The sequence below is a fragment of the Bubalus kerabau genome, chromosome 19 (genome assembly GCF_029407905.1).
Source record: "Bubalus kerabau isolate K-KA32 ecotype Philippines breed swamp buffalo chromosome 19, PCC_UOA_SB_1v2, whole genome shotgun sequence".
Lineage (NCBI taxonomy): Eukaryota > Metazoa > Chordata > Mammalia > Artiodactyla > Bovidae > Bubalus > Bubalus kerabau.
In genome coordinates, this window is record NC_073642.1 from 19,285,555 (window position 1) to 19,306,439 (window position 20,885).

The window sequence follows — 20,885 nt, forward strand, 5'->3', positions numbered from 1 at the left end:
AACAAAATGCAGATGGGTGTTTATCTGCTTTATTTTGCCAGTTTTCAGAATAATGAGTTGTTTTCCTAGCATCCTCCCCAAATATGATTTTTTGTTTTCGTGTCATTATAAACTCATGGATTTAAAATATTTGATACAGTTTAACACATTATCATAATTATTCTTTTTAAATAAAGTATTTTTAGATCATTGTAAATTCACATGCAGTTGTAAGAAATAATACGGAGAGATCCCAATGATAACAGCTTGCGTAACTATAGTAACATTTCTCAGTCAGAACACTGACATTGATACAAACAAGATACAGAACATTTCTATCCCCACGAGGATCCCCCATGTTGGGCTCTCATAGCCACACTCACCTCCCTCTCACTTCCACTCCCTCCCATAACCCTGACGGCTAATCTGCTAATATATAACATATAAAAGAGCAGATTATATACACACACACACATATATATATAATTTTATCATTGATATATATATAAAACTTTATCAATAATATTGATATTAACTTCAATTCAAGCCTCATGAGGAACTCCTGGTAATAAACAGGTGATCTGGTTTCTCTACATCCACAGCAGCATTTGCTGTTGTTACTATCTTAGATTTTAGCCATTTGGCTCTGTATGTGCTGGTTCCTCATTGTGGTGTTAGTATGCCTTTCCCTGATGGGATGGCTAATGGTATTGAAGGTCGCTTTATGTGCTGATTTTTTCATCAGTATTTCTTACTGAGAGGAAAATTTTTTTATGTCTTTTGTCCATTCTTTAAAAACTGAATTGTTTGCTTTTACACTTGTTGAGTTTAAGATCTCTTTATATATACTAGAGAGTACTCTTTCATTGCATATGTGATTTACAAATATTTCCTCTCAGTGTGTACATGCCTGCCAAGTCACTTCAGTTGTGTCTGACTCTTTGTGACCCCATGGACTGTAGCCCACCAGGCTCCTCTGTCCGTGGAATTCTCCAGGCAAGAATGCTGGAGTGGGTTGCCATTTCCTCCTCCAGGGGATCTTCCTGACCCAGGGATCAAACCTATGTCTCACGCCTCCTGTATTGGTGGGCAGGTTCTTTACCACTAGCACCACCTGGAAAGCACCCTCAGTCTGTAGTTTTTTTCTTTATTCTTTTAACAGGGCCTTTCTGAGAGTCAAAATTTTTAATTTTATAAAGTCCAATCTACCAAACTCTCCTTTTATTCATCATGTTTTTGGTGTCAAGTCTAAGTATTCTTTGCCTAGTTCCCAAAGATTTTATTCTATTTTTTTTAAGTTTTGCATTTTACATTTAAACCCATGATCCACTTCAAGTTAATTTTTTTATAAAATTTAGAGTGTAAGTTGAGTTTTTTGCTTTACCTACAGATGTCTAAATTTTCCTGTCACCATGTAATGAAAAAACTATCTTACCATCACGGTATTACTTTTAAACATTGTCAAAAATCAATTGGGAATTTCTGTGTCATGTATTTCTATGTTTGTTTTTGGTTTTAAGCTCAACATTTTACTATATGAGTAAAACTGTGTGTATCTGTTTTAAAATAATATGATATTATTACTAGTAATACTATTGTTGACGGCAATTTAAGATTGGGGGGATGGGTTGCAGCATTTATTTTTGCATTTTAAATGTAGCACACAAATTGTTTGTTTTATTTGTTTATTTTATTTTATTTTATTTTTTGGCCATGTGGCATATGAGGCCTTGGTTCTCTGCCCAGGGATCGAACCCATGACGCATTTTTAGAAGCACGTTTTAAAGACTGGACCACCAGAGAAGTTCTCAAATTATTTGTTTTAAAGTCGCTTGAAATAATCCTAGTCTGCATAGTTATGTCAAAAATGCTATAACATGATACACTTTAACGTTCATTAGTTTTATTTAGCTTTTGAATCTCAAAGATTGCTTTATTTTCATTTTCATTTTGTTTTATTATATAATCATGTAGCATGTTATCTAGTTCCAAAGTATACAGAATAAGGAGCATTCAGAAATGCATACTTTTTATCTCTCTTCACTCCAGCCTGTTCATTCTCTATCCCACTGATTTGAGGTAATGATTTTATTGTATGAAAAATGTATCATATACAACGGCATCTATTTCTGGATTGTCTATTCTCTCTTATTGGTTTTTGTGGCTTTTCATGCACCAATCCCCATTGCTTTTGTTGTAGAAGCCATATGTTCTTGGGCTACTTCTTCCTGTTCTTCTTTTTCAGAAGAACTTGCTGTGCTTGTCTGCTTTGCCAAGAAAATTTGTAATCACGTTGTCAGATTTTTGAAATAAATCTGATGATCTTTCCAAGAGTATCATAGTAAGTTTGAAATTTAAAGTATGGATATATTTTCAAAAAGACCCAGATGCTAGGAAAAATTAAAGGCAAAAGGAGAAAGGGGCAGCAGAGGATGAGATGGCTAGAGAGCATCAATGACTCAAGGGGCATGAATCTGAGCAAACTCCAAGAGATAGTGAGGGACAGGGGAGCCCGGGGTGCTGCAGTCCATGGGGTTGCAAAGAGTCAGATGCAACTGAACAACTAAACAACAACAACAAACATATTTTGAAGATGTCGCCAACATTTTTCTTTCAGAGAGACTAGATGTGGGGTATAGGAGAACAAGAAGAGGCAAGGATAATCCCAAAGAGTTTGGCTCAAGAAAATGGAAGAAAAGTAGCCATCAAGTGATGTGGAGGCAAATGAAGCAGCAGCAGGATGAGGGATCACGTGCTTAATTTTAGATTACAGTTTGAGAGGCCTGGTAGGTGTCTAATCAGAAATACCAAGGAGGTGGGTGGAAACAGGAGTCTCAAATTCAAGGTATAAGTAACACAGTTGCAGATGTAAATTGGGGAGTTCCTCTCAAGGGGTTAGTACTTAAAACTGTGTAGACTGCTGATATTGCCAAGGGAAGGAGTTCTTCAGAGAGACCTGATCCAGGCCAAAGGGAGAATTAAGACATCCTTGTTCCTTGGAAAGCAAAGTAACTGTGAAACATAACGAGGCGTCTGGAAGACTTCTGAATCAATGCCGAGACCATTGTTGGATTAAAACCTTGGTGTAGAGAGTGAGGAGTATACCAGGCCAAAACATGAGGAAAGAGAAGAAGAAGCCAGAGATAGGTTGGGTTAGAATTGCCAAGTCTGAGCGAGGCGCACAAAGGGAGCAGGTCAGGACTACATGGGTAAGGGATATGCAGATATAGGCAGTGTTTTATGCTCGCCAAATCTCTTGAAGGAGAGATGTCCTTAGGAGGCGGTGTCTTGGCAACCCCTGCCTCCTCCAGTGCCTACCAAGCTATTTTCCTCAGAGTTCTTTGTTGCAAAAAACAGTTACAATTTTTGGCTCTCTTAATGACAGGAAAGATCTGTTGGAAATACAAGGTGTTTCACAAAACAGAGAGGATAGAGATGTTGAAAAGTGGCAAGAGCTATGTGACTTTAGAGGGTCAGTAGGCAGGAATAATAACATCTGAGTTGGAGGAGGAACCATTTGGTAAGGACACTCGCCAAACTCTTGAGACAATTCCAGCCACCCAGGGAAATCCCCACAGCTTCTTAGAATGCATGCATCCTTCGTCCTTGTAAATATCACTTCCTCCAAAATCAGAGTCCTGACAGAAAGGTGTGATGGGCCAAGTCCAGGTCATGTACCTCTATCCTGGCTGCAGGACAGTGCTGAGACAAAAGAGCTCTTTCCTTTGGCTTCCGTCCTGGGAGAGGTACTATAGCAATCTACCAACAGTATGTGTAATGGTGTGTATATGTGTGCGTATGCTCAGTCACTTCAGTCATGTCTAACTCTTTGCAACCTTATGGACTATAGCCTGCCAGGCTCCTCCAGGCAAGAATACTGGAGTGGGTTGCCATGCAGGGTTGACTCCTCCAGGAGATCTTCCCAACCCGGGATCAAACCCATGTCTCTTATGTCTCCTGCATTGGAAGGCAGGTTCTTTACCACTCACAGCACCTGGGAAGCCCCAGGTGCAGTGGTAGGATTCTACAAAAAGAAGAAAGGATTGAAAACTGGACAGACAAAAATGAAATGGCATAATGTCCAACACACATGCTCAAGGAATTTGTAGATGTGATAGCCATCTGTGGGACAGAGTGGGGGGCCACGACACATGGAGAAGGCAGGCATCAATTGAATCCTAATTTTTCCAAAGCAGCAAAACATGGATTCTGGACACTTCTAGCTCATAAACTTGGAAATCTCAGTAGCCAGGAATGAGAGTGAGTTGAGAAATCAAGGCTGAACAGGACCAAAGGTGGAAGTGAGTTGATCAGGCATTATTCAGAGAGAGCTTATTAAACAGCTGATCAGTTCCAAATAAAATATTGTAATACACAAGCTCTAACGCATTCAACTCTAGGATTATAATTCAAGAAGATCTTCAAAGCTTGGGACTCTGCTCAGAATGTACTAGAAAAAAATGGGACAAAGGGAACCTGGACAAATGAGAATTTTTGCATGTAGGTTCCAAACACTAATTGCTCTCTTAGAACATGTAATAGCCTAGACTCAGAAATCTCACAGCATAAGGAGCTTGAAACATCAGCTCATTCAGTTGCCTCAGTTGACAAGGATGTTAACTTGAAATCTAGTAAAAGGTAGGAACTTGCCCAGGAATTCACAGCCAAAGAGCACTGGAGTCAGAATTAACATTCAAATCTCATGAGGAACTCCTTTAAAATACTTTACAATTGCCCTGTGTGTGTGCGTGCTAAGTTGCTTCAGTCGTGTCCTAGAGTGCCTCTAATTTGGCATCCATTGCTAAGAAAATAATTTGATGAAGCTTAGGAAGCATGTGTTTCATAGGTGCCACTAACATTATGCAGCTGCTAAAAATATTAACACAGATTTAGTCTGCATTAAAAGAGACACAATGTCCAGGGCTGGAAAATAAATGACATAAGCATTTTCTGCCCAGGTTAGTCACCCTTAGAGAATCGTGCTTGCCTAATTTTTCTTTTTTTTAAGCATTGGCATCAACCTCTTTGTCTATCTCTCTCTCTTTTTTTTCTTTTATTTGGCTTTATCAGGTCTTAGTTGCACCATGCAGATCTTTCATTTCAGCGGGCAGGCTTCTTTCTAGTCGCAGCACTAAGGTTCAGCTGCCTCACAACATGTGGGATGTTAGCTCCCTGACCAGGGATCGAACCATGCCCCCTGCATTGGAAGCTGAATTCTTAACTCCTGGACCATGGGGGAAGTCCCTGTGCTTAATTCTGACAATCGCATTTATGGAGAACTCTGGTTCACCGGCAATGGCACCCCACTCCAGTACTCTTGCCTGGAAAATCCCATGGACGGAGGAGCCTAGTGGGCTGCAGTCCATGGGGTCGCTAGGAGTCAGACACGACTGAGCGACTTCACTTTCACTTTTCACTTTCATGCATTGGAGGAGGAAATGGCAACCCACTCCAGTGTTCTTGCCTGGAGAATCCCAGGGACGGGGGAGCCTGATGGGCTGCCGTCTATGCGGTTGCACAGAGTCGGACACGACTGAAGTGACTTAGCGCTGGCTAACCGGAGGGAATCTAAACAACGAATGGCGAAGGTTCTGTAACATGACTGCAGTAAAGGTTTCAATGAGAAAAGAAGTAGCTAATAAGGGCAGAAATGGTAGTTGCCTTCAGGAGTTCTTCTGAGAAGGAAGAGGGTTTTTTCTGAGTTGTCCCATGGCAGAAATTTGCTACTGGGTAGACGCAACAGAGAACAGATGTGCCATTCCAAGACCCTGGGAGCCCCTTCTGGTACCAAAGCACAATTTCATCTATTTAACCCTTCAGCCGGGGAGGCAGCAAGTCACAAGATGTCTCTTTCAAATCCTAACTTTTTGTGATGCTATTACTTTCCTATGGCAGATATTACTTTTTTTTCTATCAAATAATGTCTTTGAAATTAAGCTCATTATAATGTTTCAGAGGAGAGAGACCCTGTCTTATACTCTCTGCGGTCCCACAGTACCTAGGACAATAAAAAAAATACACAAAAACTGTTCAATCAATGTGGGCTGCCTGATATTCTTTGATATCCTTTTATGTCCCTCCTCCTGTCACAATCATTGATCCTGATCCACTTCCTACAGAGCGTCCAAGAGAAAAAACAGTCACACACACATGCATGGGTATCTTGAAGGAAACGGAAGAAGGATTGAAAGGAGGGTTTTAAATTGTACATGCTTGCACAGACTTAAACACACAGTGAATGGAACTAAGGACATAATGCTGGTTTCACGCCTTTGTATACAAGATCACACACAGCAAAGCTTGGCATCATTCCCATATTTATCTCTTTTCTCTGCCCTTTAGTTTTTCTAGAGCCATTCTCTTTTAACGTTGAGAAGCATGCTATTATAAGAAGATGAAAAGGAGTACAGTCGGAGAGCTGGGAGGAGAGTGACTCAGGGCACATCTGTAGCAGAACTCTGGTTCAGACGTTGAGGCTAGTCCTGATTCTGTCTCTTGCACGATTGTGTGTTTGGGGAAGTGACTTTAATGCTGAGACTCGATTCTCTCAGCTTAGAAACGACCGTGCATACAAGTTGTCATGTGGATTAGCACGAAGTTTGGCAAATCACAGACACACATTAAAATTAGTCCCCTTGCATTTGTCTCTGAAACTCTGCCAACTCCGAAGCATTCCATGAAATATCAAAGGCCTTTGCTCTGCAGGAATTTTCTCTTCCAGTACCACTTGGGAAGTCACTACCTCAGCCAAGAATAGAAATTGTGTGTTAATTCACTTGCCAACACTGTTCAATGGGTGGGTAATGATTGCCTAGAGCACTCTTCTAAGTGTTCCTAAGTTATGCTAGTCTCTTCTGGAAGGAGCAAGAGACTGGGATACTTAACAGTAGATACCAGAATGGAAAGGGGCAACAAGGATGCCTTGTATCTTACAGCCCTGCCTGCAACATTAATGACCCAGGCAAAGAATGATGAAAAAAGAGTGGATCAGAAGTCTGAATCTGCCTTCTGTTTAATTCGTTTAAATGAGTTAGGTCTCAGTTTTCATAACTGTAAACTGATTGGGATTAAAAAGGATGATGATGGTGAAGAAGATGGCCCCTGCCCTAACTGTCTCTTTGAGACCTTGAGAAGGATAATGGAAGAGTGTTTGGAAAGTTGAATGTCATGGACCAATGCCAGACATAGGCGTCCATCAAGTACTTTCTAAGGTAGATGGGTAAACAGGGGCTCAGATGAGAGGACCTGGGTAGCCAAGTATATTTGCCCCTTCTGAATCTGCATGAAAGCAACCTATTGCAAACATATTGCTTTAACCTGGTGATTTTGAGGAATTGCTACAAAGTAAAATCAAGGATGTTGCCAACAGAAATGTATCACTGTTGAATTAATGGGCTACTGTTCGATTCTTCTCTGTTCTCCCAAGGTGGGGAGCTGGCATGTGAGGGCTGAAGCTTTTGGAACCATTTATCATCTCAAGGGACATTTTTTTTTACCTTGCCAAGAAAATCAAACAGACCTGGGTGGCAGGTCTTGCTTTTAAGGAAAGAGTAAAAGGGAAGGAAAGCTACTTCTGATAAATGGTGGTTAAGGGGTCTATTATTCAAATTATTTCATATGTACCAAGTTCCAACAACATATGCAGCACCAAGCTGTGGGGGTTGAGAAAGTGAATAATATTTGCTATAGACAAGGCCCCGAGAGATTTTATTTGAAGGTGTGTTGAGGGCATCTTTGGTGAAGAAGGTAGGAGGAAGCACAGCTTAGACCAAACGGCCTCCTGAGAGCATTTTGCAGGAAGATTTGCCCACAAGAAGACGGTCTGGAGAGGGACCCAGGTGAGAGACGGGATGTGAGTGTGAACATGTGCATCCGTGGGAGGGGAACCAGGTGAGAGACTGGATGTGAGTGTGAACATGTGTATCTGTGTGCACGTGCATGTGTTGTGGTGTGTGGTGGGAACCTGGGAAACAGAATAGATAGTAGGAGGTTGCTAGTGAGAAATGGGAGACCCAGATAAGACCCCAGAGAGGCTGATTCAAGTCTTACAAGCTACTCATCAGAGAACAGCAGGACAGAGCAACAGGCAAGCATACGCTCGTCCAGTTAATATAAGGACAGTCTTTGAGACGTCACCCTTAACAACTGATTCGTGGATTTTTTATATTTATTTATTTATTTACTTTCTTGGCTGCATCAGGTTTTAGTTGTGGCACTTGGGATCTTCTGTTGCGATGTGCGGGCTCAGTCGCCCCAAGGCACGTGGGATCTTAGTTTCCCAACCAGGGATCGAACCTGTGTCTCCTGAGCTGCAAAGCAGATTCTCTACCACTGAACCACCAACGAAGTCCCTGATCTTTGATGTGATGTAATGTCTTCTGTTAATAGTTACAATAAATGCCAGTTCTACTCTATTTAAACAGTGACGAAGCCTCTTAACTTCCCTGTTTATGTTCATTTGCTATAATACTCAAGCTCCTTGGGGTCCTTGGAGAATCATTGTTTGTCTCTTATACCCACTCATCTTTTTCTTTCCATCATCCACCAAGTCACACTTTTCTTTTTCCTTTACGGTTTTTCTCATGGTCTCTCTGTGCGCTGAAGCGTGAAACTTGCCTGAAGAATGCTTGGGCCCTTGACAGACTTCTGGGAAGTAATCTGGAAGTTCTTGGAATGTCCTGCCTGATAAGACTGTCTTTGTTTATCTGAGAAACTTGGGCCATGCCAAATAGTCTGTGCTAGCCATGTGATTTATGATGAGGACCTTGGGTCACATGTTACCATCTATCATTACTGGGAGAAGCAAGAACTGTCTGCACAACTGCACTTGGAGAGCGCAGTTGGAAGTTCTGCAAGGCGTCTCTCCTGGACCCTCTCCTATGCTCCTTTTTTCTGCTGCTTAGGTTAATCTGCATCCTTTTGAAACAGGAGTAAATGGGGGAAATGCACAACCTTTAAAAGAATGACATAGCTTGGGGCCATGACGTAAACTCATTAGAACCAAAGGGACCCAAGATGGTGGATGAGTCAACCCCTACAACTTGAGCCCCTGTATATGCTCCTTGTAACACTTCATCTTGCTAAATGACACACCTGCCAGTGCCAAGACAGTTCCAAGGCATACCATAAAGGTCAAAGAGTTGGCAGCGCACCAATTCCTGGAAATCCCCACTCCTTCCCCAAATTAGCTGGAATACTCCTCCCACTCCTGGCTAAGTTGCTTCAGTCATGTCCAGCTCTTTGTGACCCCATGGACTGTAGACCACCAGGCTCTTCTGTCCATGGAATTCTCCAGGCAAGAAAACTAGAGTGAGTTACCATTCCCTTCTCTAGGGGATCTTCCCAACTCAGGGATCAAACCCAGTATACATCTCTTACATCTGTTTCTTTGGCAGGAGTGTTCTTTACCACTAGTCCCCCCTGGGAAGCCTATGAAATTACCAAGCTCTATAAAAACTGACAACCCCATACCCTGGGGCTGCTCTTGCCTTCTGAGATGGCCCACACTGTGTGTGGGATGTGTTTCTCCCTAAATAAATGCACTTCTTACCTATCAATTTGTCTCTCACTGACTTCTTTCTGCAATGAGACATCAAGAACCTGAGATGGGGTGTGTGATCTCAGTTGAAGATCATGGGTTCAAGTCCCAGTCTGAGTTACGTGTTTCACTTTCACGGTCGTCAATCGTGACCACAAACAGGATGGCTTTGACGGCTTCTGTGAGCAGCTCAAGTGAATCAGAGGGCCTGAAGGTGGGCTTGGGAACCTCCCAAACTACATTCGCTCTTCCCTTCTCTTTGCTCACCAGCCAGGTGGTAACAGCTCATTACACCCATGGGCAAGACTGGCTACCTAATTTGCAGGGTCCACTGCACAATGAAAAAGTGGGACACTTCATTCAAAAATTAAGAATTTCTCGACAGTGATAGCAGAGCATTAAACCAAGTGTGGAGCCCATCTGTGCACAGGGCCAGTGAAACTAAACGGGATGTACACCTGTGAAGGCAGTTCTGCCCAGAGGCTCCTAAACCATCTGTCTGTCTCCTGCCCTGTTCCTTACCCTCCAAAGAATACCACAGATTTCATGCTCAAGTAAGCCTTTATGAACTCTCATGCATGCTGCCATTTATAATGTGCCAGGAATTGTGCATGGTCTTATTTAATCCGTTTCAGACCACTGAATGGTAAATCTTACAATGCCCATTTTACAGGTGAGGAGTCTGAGGCTTATAAATGTTAAGCAATTTGTCCAAAGCCTCAGCTGATGTGGCAGAGCTTAGATTAAAACTCATGACTCTCTGATCTCAACATCTGGATTCACAGTCACTGTGATTTTTTTTTTTAATTGGGGTGTAGTTGCCTTACAATGTCATGTTGGTTTCTGCTATACAAAGAAGGGAATCAGCTATATGTATACATATCCGCTCCCTTTTGGGCATGCCTCTCATACCCCATCCCACCCCTCTAGGTCATCATAAAGCGCTGAGCTGAGCTCCCTATGCTATACAGCATGCTCTCACTAGCTATCTGTTTTGCACACAGCAGTGCATGTATGTTAATCCCAATCTCCCAATTCAACCCACCCCACTGCACAACCCCTGTGTTCACATGTCTGTTCCCTACATCTACATCTCTATTCTTGCCCTGCAGATAGCTTCATCTGTACCATTTCCCTAGATTCCACATATATGCATGCGGTAATACATGATATGTTTTTCTGACTTACTTCACTCCAGACAGACTTTAGGCCCATCCACATATCTACAAATGACTCAATTTCATTCCTTTATATGGCTGAGTCATATTCCACTGTATACATATCCACATCTACTTCATCCGTTCCTCTGAGGGTGGACATTAAGGTTGCGTCCATGTCCTGGCCATCGTAAATACTGCTCCAGTGAACACTGGGGTGCATGGGTCACTGTGCTCTTTGAGCTTACGTGAGGTTCCCACTCACTTCCAAACTTACAAATAATGATGTCGCCGAATTCCAAGAAACTGGCTTTGAGAGTAGGCAAGAGTTTGACACATAGTAGAGCGTTAAATTTTTGTGAATGATTGACAAACTGAAAAGTCCTTTCAGTGAGAATCTAAATCTAGAGAAATTTGTTACTTCAGGGGGTTAAAGGAATCCATATGTCATAGAGTGATTCTCTGAAATAAGACTGCTGGAAAGATAAATACAGTCCAGGATAAAACTGTATCTAGGACAAAGGGAAAAGACACCAGTCCTAGAATGTAAGACTATTACACAATAGTTTGATAAACAGAATGAAAAGAAATGACAATATGCATGAATATATAAATATGTATACGTATGTGGTATATATATATATACATATATATATATATGTCTGTGTGTATGTATATATATATATATGTATAAATAGGCTTCCCTGGTGGCTCAAGAGGTATAGAATCCACCTGCAATAATCCAGGAGCTATAGAAGAAGCAGGTTGGGAAGGTCCTCTGGAGGAGGAAATGGAAACCCACCCCAGTATTCTTGCCTGGGAAATACCATGGACAGAGGAGTATGGTGAGCTAGAGACCATAGTATCTCAAAGAGTCAAACACAGCCGAAGCAATTTATGATACACACACATGACGTATCATCATATATGTCTGAATATATATAATATTACATAATATATTATATATATTCAGTCTAGTTCAGTTCAGTTGCTCAGTCATGTCCGACTCTTTGAGACCCCATGAATCGCAGCACGCCAGGCCTCCCTGTCCATCACCAACTCCCGGAGTTCACACAAACTCATGTCCATCAAGTCGGTGATGCCATTCAGCCATCTCATCCTCTGTCATCCCCTTCTCCTTCTGCCCCCAATCCCTCTCAGCATCAAAGTCTTTTCCAATGAGTCAACTCTTCACATGAGGTGGCCAAAGTACTGGAGTTTCAGCTTCAGCATCAGTCTTTCCAAAGAACACCCAGGGCTGACCTCCTTTAGAATGAACTGGTTGGATCTCCTTGCAGTCCAAGAGACTCCCAATTGTCTTCTCCAACACCACAGTTCAAAAGCATCAATTCTTCAGCTCTCAGCTTTCTTCACAGCCCAACTCTAACATCCATACATGACCACTGGAAAAACCATAGCCTTGACTAGACGGACCTTTGTTGGTAAAGTCATGTCTCTGCTTTTGAATATGCTATCTAGGTTGGTCATAACTTTCCTTCCAAGGAGTTTTTTTTTTTTTTTTTCATTTAATGGCTGCAATCACCATCTGCAGTGATTTTGGAGCCCAAAAATATAAAGTCTGACACTGTTTCCAATGTTTCCCCATCTATTTCCTATGAAGTGATGGGACCAGATGCCATGATCTTTGTTTTCTGAATGTTGAGCTTTAAGCCAACTTTTTCCCTCTTCTCTTTCACTTTCATCAAGAGGCTTTTTAGTTCCTCTTCACTTTCTGCCTTAAGGGTGGTGTCATCTGCATATCTGAGGTTATTGATATTTCTCCTAGCAATCTTAATTCCAGCTTGTGCTTCATCCAACCCAGTGTTTCTCATGATGTACTCTGCATAGAAGTTAAATAAGCAGGGTGACAATATACAGCCTTGATGTACTCCTTTTCCTATTTGGAACCAGTCTGTTGTTCCATGTCCATTTCTAACTGTTGCTTCCTGACCTGCATATAGGTTTCTCAAGAGGCAGATCAGGTGGTCTGGTATTCCCATCCCTTTCAGAATTTTCCACAGTTTATTGTGATCCACACAATCAAAGGCTTTGGCATAGTCAATAAGGCAGAAATAGATGTTTTTCTGGAACTCTCTTGCTTTTTCCATGATCCAGCAGATGTTGGCAATTTGATCTCTGGCCCCTCTGCCTTTTCTAAAACCAGCTTGAACATCAGGAAGTTCATGGTTTATGTATTTCTGAAGCCTGGCTTGGAGAATTTTAAGCATTACTTTACTAACATGTGAAATGAGTACAATTGTGCAGTAGTTTGAGCATTCTTTGGCATTGCCTTTCTTAGGGATTGGAATGAGAACTGACCTTTTCCAGTCCTGTGGCCACTGCTGAGTTTTCCAAATTTGCTGGCATATTGAGTGTAGCACTTTCACAGCATCATCTTTCAGAATTTGAAATAGCTCAACTGGAATTCCATCACCTCCACTAGCTTTGTTCATAGTGATGCTTTCTAAGGCCCACTTGACTTCACATTCCAGGATGCTTTCTAAGGCCCATTTGACTTCACATTCCAGGATTCCTTATCTAACTCAGTGAAACTAAGCCATTATATATATATATATATATATATATATATATATATATATATATATAAATTGTATATATTACTATGAACAGATACAACAGACCTGATGGCTTAAACCACAGAAATTTATTTTCTCACTCCACTGGAGACTGGAAGTCCAAGATCAAGATGCCATGGGGTAGCTCCTTCTGAGGCCTTTCACACAGACTTGTAAATGGTCACCTTACCACTGGGTCCTCAGTCTTTCCTCTGCATGCCTACTCCTGGCATCTCCTAGTGTCCAAATGTCCTCTTCTTATAATGACACCCGTCCGGCTGGATTAAGCCCCGCCCTATGACCACATTCATGCTTCTCGGCAGGAAAGCTATGACAAACCTAGACAGTGTGTTGAAAAGCAAAGGCATCCTTTGCTGACAAAAGTCATATAGTCAGGCTCTGGTCCACCCACTAGTCAGGGATGGTTGTGAGAGTGAATGATAAAGAAGACAGAGCACCGAAGAACTGATGATTTCGAACTGTGGTGCTGGAGAAGACCCTTGAGAGTCCCTTGGACTGCAATGAGATCAAACCAGTCAATCTTAAAGGTAATTAACCCTTTATTCATCAGAAGGACTGATGCTGAAGCTGAAGCTCCAATACTCTGACTACCTAATGTGAACAGCCGACTCATTGGAAAAGACCCTGATGCTGGGAAAGATAGAAGACAGAAGGAGCAGAGGGCAACAGAGGATGAGATGGCTGGATGGCATCACCAAAGCAATGGACATGAACTTCGGCAAACTCTAGGAGATGGTGAGGGACAGGGAGGTCTGGCATGCTGTAGTCCATAGGGTCGAGAAGAGTAGGACACGACTTGGTGACTGAACAACAATATGATCGTATTTTAACTTGAACACCTCTTTGAAGGCCCTGCCCTCACATACAGTCACTTTCTGAGGGCCTGACTCTCAGGCTTCAGTATATACACTAGGGATTGGAGAGGACACATTTCACCCCATAATGATAAACCTGTAGACCTTTTGAAACATTCTCCTAACCTCACAGTAATTCTGTGAAGCAAATATGTTTAATATTCAAATTTTATGGTTTAGAAAAATGAAATTGAAGAGATTAAATAATCTGCCCCAGGCCTGGCAGCTAGAAGTAATAGACCCAAATTCAAACCCACAATTTCTGACTTGACATCAAATGCACTTTCTACTTCAGTACACAACAGGAAGAAAAGAAACACAGCAGTGAAATATTGGGAGGAAAAAACAGAGATGAGAACTGTCAGAGAGATTGTAAAATTTCATTCGAATTCTAGGTCTCCTGTGACATCGGGGAAAATCCATGACTAAACCTTGTTTCTGAATCTCTGAATAAGTGACCTGAATGAACTCTCTGGGCTTCCATTTTGGCATAAAAGAAATTTAATAGTGGATGAATTTCTCTTTCTTATTTCCCTAGGGATTTTGAGGCCATCTGACAGAGACAGCACTTTTTAAAATCTTTGAATTATGAAAATGTGTAAATACATAGAAAAGCAGAAATTATACTGCAATGACTACTTATATACCTAGCAAGATTCAACGTACATTTTTTCTACTTTCATCTGCTTCAGCTACCTTCTTATCTTTCTGTCTTCACATCTATCGATCTATCTCTACGTATCTGTAAATCATTTTTATGATCTATTTATCTACCTATCATTCTTCTAGCTATTGTCTATCTATCAACATTTATCTATTTATATATTTGATAAACCGCTGTGACATTTTATCTCTAAGCAGTCCATCATGCATGTCGCAAAACAAGGATAATTCCAACACACCCACAAAACTATCTTCGCACCTATAGAAATTTATTTTTTTTTCTAGTATCATATAACAATCAGATAGCATTCAAAGGTTCCCTTCTTGTTCCCAAAATGTCTTGTATAATTTAGGACTTTTTAAAAATCTAGTCAGGAGGCACACATTATATTTGGGGGTTAATTAATCTAGAAGTTACTTCTTCTTTTTCCTTGATGGAGATCTGGGTTTCTCTCTCTTTTTTTGGGTACAAATGCCCCATTTTCTAGATTTATCTGATTGTCTCTGCATCATGTTATTTAATGTGTTTATCTTTCCCCTGTATTTCCAGCAATCTGGAGTATACAGTTAAAAGCTGAATTAATTTCAGAATAAATATTTTAAACAACTCCCTGGGTGGTGCTGAAATTCACATCATGTGCAGATGCATGTAATGTTTAGATGACCTCCACTTAGAGATGCTGAGTTTAATCACTCTGTGACAGTCAGGTATTCCCTTTGTAAAGCTGCATGTGAACAGCGAGTTCTGGGTGGAGTGTTACACACCATGCAAACATCTACCCTGCATTTTCTTTCTGTCTCACTACATTGTCAGTAACTGTGGATGGCCCTTGTCCAGTGGACAGTATTGAAACCATCCTGATAGCAAGAGCATTGGTCCCGTTCTTGGGTCACCGAGGAGTAGGTGCTTCACGTCTTTTCTATCTCTGAGTTCCTCTGGACTCAGGCTTAAATCTGACATGAGTACACTGGCAGGTACACAGTGAAGCTTTGTTCTTTAATGCTTCTAACTCTTTTTTTCTTTTTTTTTAACGTGGACCATTTTTTAGTCTATTGAATCTGTTACAATATTGCTTCTATTTTATGTTTTGTTCCCTTGGTGAAGATGCATGTAGGATCTTATCTCTCCACTAGGGGTCGAACCTGCACCCCCTGCAATGGAAGGCAAAGTCTCAACCACTGGACCACCAGGGAAGTCCCGTAATGCTTATACCTCTTTACTATTTGAATGTGAAAGATATCAGAGCAGGTGCCCAGAAATCCACAGGAAAACATTAAACAGAAAGTGATTTGAAGCATACTAATGATCCTACCAAAGCTATTCCCACGAATCATAAATGTTTAACATGGCATGTAAAGAATATGTATATGCCCTCCTCCAGGGGATCGTCTCTATGCAAGGATCAAATCCACATCTCTTAAATCTCCTGCATTGGCAGGTGGATTCTTTACCTCTAGAACCATCTGGAAAGCATAATGTATATACATATGTTATATATATGTGTGGACTTCCCGGGTGGCTCAGATGGTAAAGAATCTGCCTGCCAATGCAGGAGACCCACGTTTGATCCCTGAGTCAAGAAGATCCCCTGGACAAGGAAAAGGCAACCCACTCCAGCATTATTGCTTGGAAAATCCTATGGACAGAGGATCCTGGTGGGCTACAGTCCATGGGGGTCGCAAACAGTTGGACACCACAGAGCAACTGACACTTTCGTTTTCACTTAACTTTCACATATGTGTGTGTGTACTTTTTGAATTGTGATCAGTCATTTAGCTTGCTCTCTATCTCCTCTGGTTTAACTTGAACACTCTTCTTGCCCATTTTAAGACAGCCAATGGAATTGGAGAGATAGTAAACTCTCTGGAGAGAGAAGATCCTTTTCTATTTCACCAGATAGTAAATCTTTGGGGGGAAGGATCTGCCCAGTTCACATCTTTACATCCCCATTACCCATGTCAGGGACTTTATACTGAGCAATGCTGCCATAAATTTGTATTGATTGACTTAATACGCAGCCCTCAGTAATCAAATCAATGCAAATTGGAACAAGAAAATATTATTTTCAACTATCAAATTAGAAAAGATTTTTAAACTGTTTAAAGATACTGTGTTAACTGTAATAAAGTTGGGATCAAAAAAGCATAGGATGTATAGATTCCTCAGTGCATATAAAGTAAAATTCCAAAATGTTAACACTATTACATCTGGGAGGTAAGATACATAGGCAATATTTTTCTTTTCCCATGCACAGTTCAGTATTTTCCAAATGTAATTCGACAAACATGTTCATCATCGGCGGGGTGGGTGTGGAAGGGGGAAGCAGCATTTGAAATTGAAATCAGTCCTTCCCCTACATTCTCAGAGCAGACACTGCACACTCCTGGACCACAGACCCTGGGAAAGCAGTGATTATTTGGAAAGTTCTGTGCAGATGCTTTCATGGTCTAAATGCCTAAGTGACCTTCATCTAGTGAGCATAAATATGTGTGAGTGTGTATGTGTTTTTTCCTTTTCTGTTTTATTTCTTTCTTCCCCAGCAGGTGTGTTTGAATAGCAGCCCATTACTGCTCATTCGGCACTATAAATATTTATAAGCATGCTCCAAGGAAGCTATTGTACCATAAACCGGCCAGTGGCATGGCCAGCTGCTTTTTTCGAGTGGAGGTATAAGACAGCTTTGGGGAACATGGGCCCCACCCAACACAAAGCACTGGAGCCCATGAGGCGTGAAGGGCTGGGCCAAGGTTCATGAAGGATGTCAGTTCCGTCTCCAAAGGGGTGAGCCTGTCGGCTGTACAGTAGGCTGGAGCCATGACGTCAGTGCTGAGTTGCATTTGAGGGTAGAGTTTCCTGGAGCCTTTATTTCTAGCAACAATTTTACAGCTTAATTAGCCCTTATAACACATAGAGTAGAATTTATTGCCATTTGTAGTTTTAGGGAGGGCTTCCCCTGGTGGCTCAGACAGTAAAGAATTTGCCTGCAACAAAGGGGACCCAGGTTTGATCCTTGGGTCAAGAAGATTCCCTGGAGAGAAGAATGGCTATCCGTTCCAGTATTCTTGCCTGGAGAATTCCATGGACAGAGGAATTGCAAAGAGTCAGACATGACTGGCATGACTGGCGACTAAGCACACATGTGTATATATGGGCTTCTCTGGTGGCTCAGAGATAAAGAATCTGGCTGCCAATGCAGGAGATACAGGTTCGATTCCTGGTCAAGAAGATCCCCTGGAGAAGGAAATGGCAACCTACTTCAGTATTCTTGCCTGGAAAAATCCCAAGAACAGAGGAGCCTGGCGGGCTACAGTCCATGGGGTTACAAAGAGTCAGACATGACTGAGCAACTAAACAACTACAATGTGTATATACGTGTGATGTGTGTGTGTGTTTGTGTATCGGAGAGAGGGAGAGAGAGATTGAGGGCAATGCCAGCGTGACATGGGCAGTCAAGGCTGCTGACCACTGAAGGCTCACCAAGCCACAAGTGCATCCCTCCCCCTCCTGGAGAGATACAGGTATGCGGGGCCTGGGAACCTCAAGAATGAGGATCTCCACACCGGTACTTGGTACACTTTAAGCCAGAGCAAGATAGAACATGTTACTTCTGACCAGCATAAATGGACAGGAGATGCCAGATACCCCGAACTACAAGCAACTATCCCAAACATTTTTTACCTTAAAATGGCCTTCAGCAGTTAAGAAATGAGCTCTCTGCCTCCCCAAGTTTCCAAACAGCTGGAGACGGATGCTCAGTATCATGTAGTGGCCAGAACTCTGAATCTAGGTTCAGAAGATCTCACCAGCTCCGTGCCCTGATTCTGAGGAACTCAGGACAAGTCACTTTGAAACTGATTCCTTTAGCTCATTTGTACAATGCATATATTACATTAAATCTGTTAGAACATGGTAAGCATTTTGAACAGTGTTTAAGCATATAGTGAGTGCTCAAGAAAGATTGTCTTTTGCTTTTTTTTTTTAACCTGGAGCAAAAAAGGAAAACTGTCTTGGTCTAGGCTCTACTTCCTTCTCCCTATACATGCTGCCCTCCAGCCCAGTCACAAAGATCAAAGTTTTGAACAAAGACTTCTGGGCATGGTGGCTGATGTGCAGCTTGATTCCAGGAAAGAAGGACAGTAGAATGAAAAAGGAAGGTCAGCTCACACATGGATGTGTTATCCTGTTGGCCATGGCCACAGGGAACTGATGCTGAACCACATGGGAGTGTCCAAGGAATTGGATGAGATCCATCTCAGAATAGTCTGCAAGGAACCATTTCTCTATGGGCTTAGGACAAACCTGCAGAAAGCTGGTTGAAATCTGCTCAGACTCTTCACTGCCAATGGTTACAGCAAAGCAGGTTAAAGGGGATTCACCACGGCTCACAAAAGATGTTCCATGTGAGAAGCCGAAGTCTGATCCTTTCAGGTTCAAATGCATCTTGGTCAGTCCAGAGGGCCACTTGGCCAGGCTCACTCAGGAGTCTAATTTGCGGGGAGCGGGGAGGGGGGGGTTCATAGAAATGGCAGATGAGTGCAAACATCAGAACTGACAGCCAGCCTGGTGGATAAGACTCTTGATCCAGTAAAGAGCAAAGATTATCTCTCAACAGCCCACACAGAAGAGAGGGAGAGAGAGCCAGACAGAACACAGATGTCAAATGGAAGGGTGACATGGAGGCCCTGGGAAGGGAACTTGGACAGCTCCTTGCATTAGGACCTGTTGGCTTTTGTCTCCACCTGCACCCTCCACATGGTTTGGACGTCAGAAGTGGGAGGGAAATCTAATCACAATCAAACAGAACCTGTGTCATGGAGGCTTCGGGGAGTTGCTGAGGGCAGGAGACACATTGGGTTATGTCTCCTGGATCAGCCAGTAGAAACGGCCAAGTTGTCCCAAGCAGATCATAGAGGAAGATTCTGTAGAGGATTATCTTGGAGTCAAAAAGCAAGGACCCCAAAACAGTGGGAGCCAGTCAGGAAGTTGTCCCAGAGATCTAGCCCTAGGCATCCACAGATGAGGGTGGACCCACACATTTGGGGACGCACTAGAGGGAGCTATTTCCACAGTCTGTTGTGTTTCTTGGTAATGCTTTTGTCTTCTGAATTCTCTGCCATCAGCCTGAGTGACAATGGTTAGCGTAACGCCTGTTTCACAGGATTCATTTGAAGACTGCATTAGACAATGTGAGTGAAGAAACCAACCTTAAAGAAGCAAAACGAGCTCTCCCCGTGCTCCTTTTTCCTCTCCCTTTTACTAGTATCAGTATTACACTATTATAATCTTAGTGCTGTTGTTTACTCACTAAGTTGGGTCTGACTCTTTGCAACCCCATAGACTATAGCCCACCAGGCTCCCCTGTCCATGGGGTTTCTGAGGCCAGAATACTGGAGTGTGTTGCCATTTCCTTCTCCAGGGGATCTTCTCAGAACAGGAATCGAATCCACATCTCCTGCATTGGCAGGCAGATTCTTCACCACTGAGCCACCAGGGAATCCCATAAGATATCTGAACCATTTTCAGTGAAAACATTCTTAAGTCTGTGATATACACCCTGGCATTTTTGAAACAAAAGATATGGAAAACAGTGACATTTTTCACTGGGGTTTCAGAATTTTCATTACTAACGTCCGTTATTGGCCCCGACTGTCATAATAATGTTGATATGTTCTGAGAAATCTTTCATTTCCCAGAAGGGCCCCTCCCTGCCATGGTTCTCTACCTGTTAATTTTTTTTTTTTTTTTGCCTCCTCTCTCACTATCAGCTGTCACTTTTTCATTGTCAGTGTTTCTACCTCCTGTTCTCTGTTGTTTCTAATCGATCCAGTGGCCATATACTGTTAAGCAAATATCAAGACACATGATCTGGCAAAGAACATTTGTATCTCGACTGTGTGTGGTGGAGGGGCATGCAAAACAATTTGGAACTTTCTCTGGATGGCTGAATATTAAAATTTGCTGAGATATATTGTTTGAAACAGTGCTGTCCCTGAGAAATTCAGGCGTATGGTTGTCATGACAGCTAAGTTGACAATAACAAGGGCCGTGCTGAAGTGCCATGTGGGAAGGGCAAGTGAAATGGCACCAAATACGTGC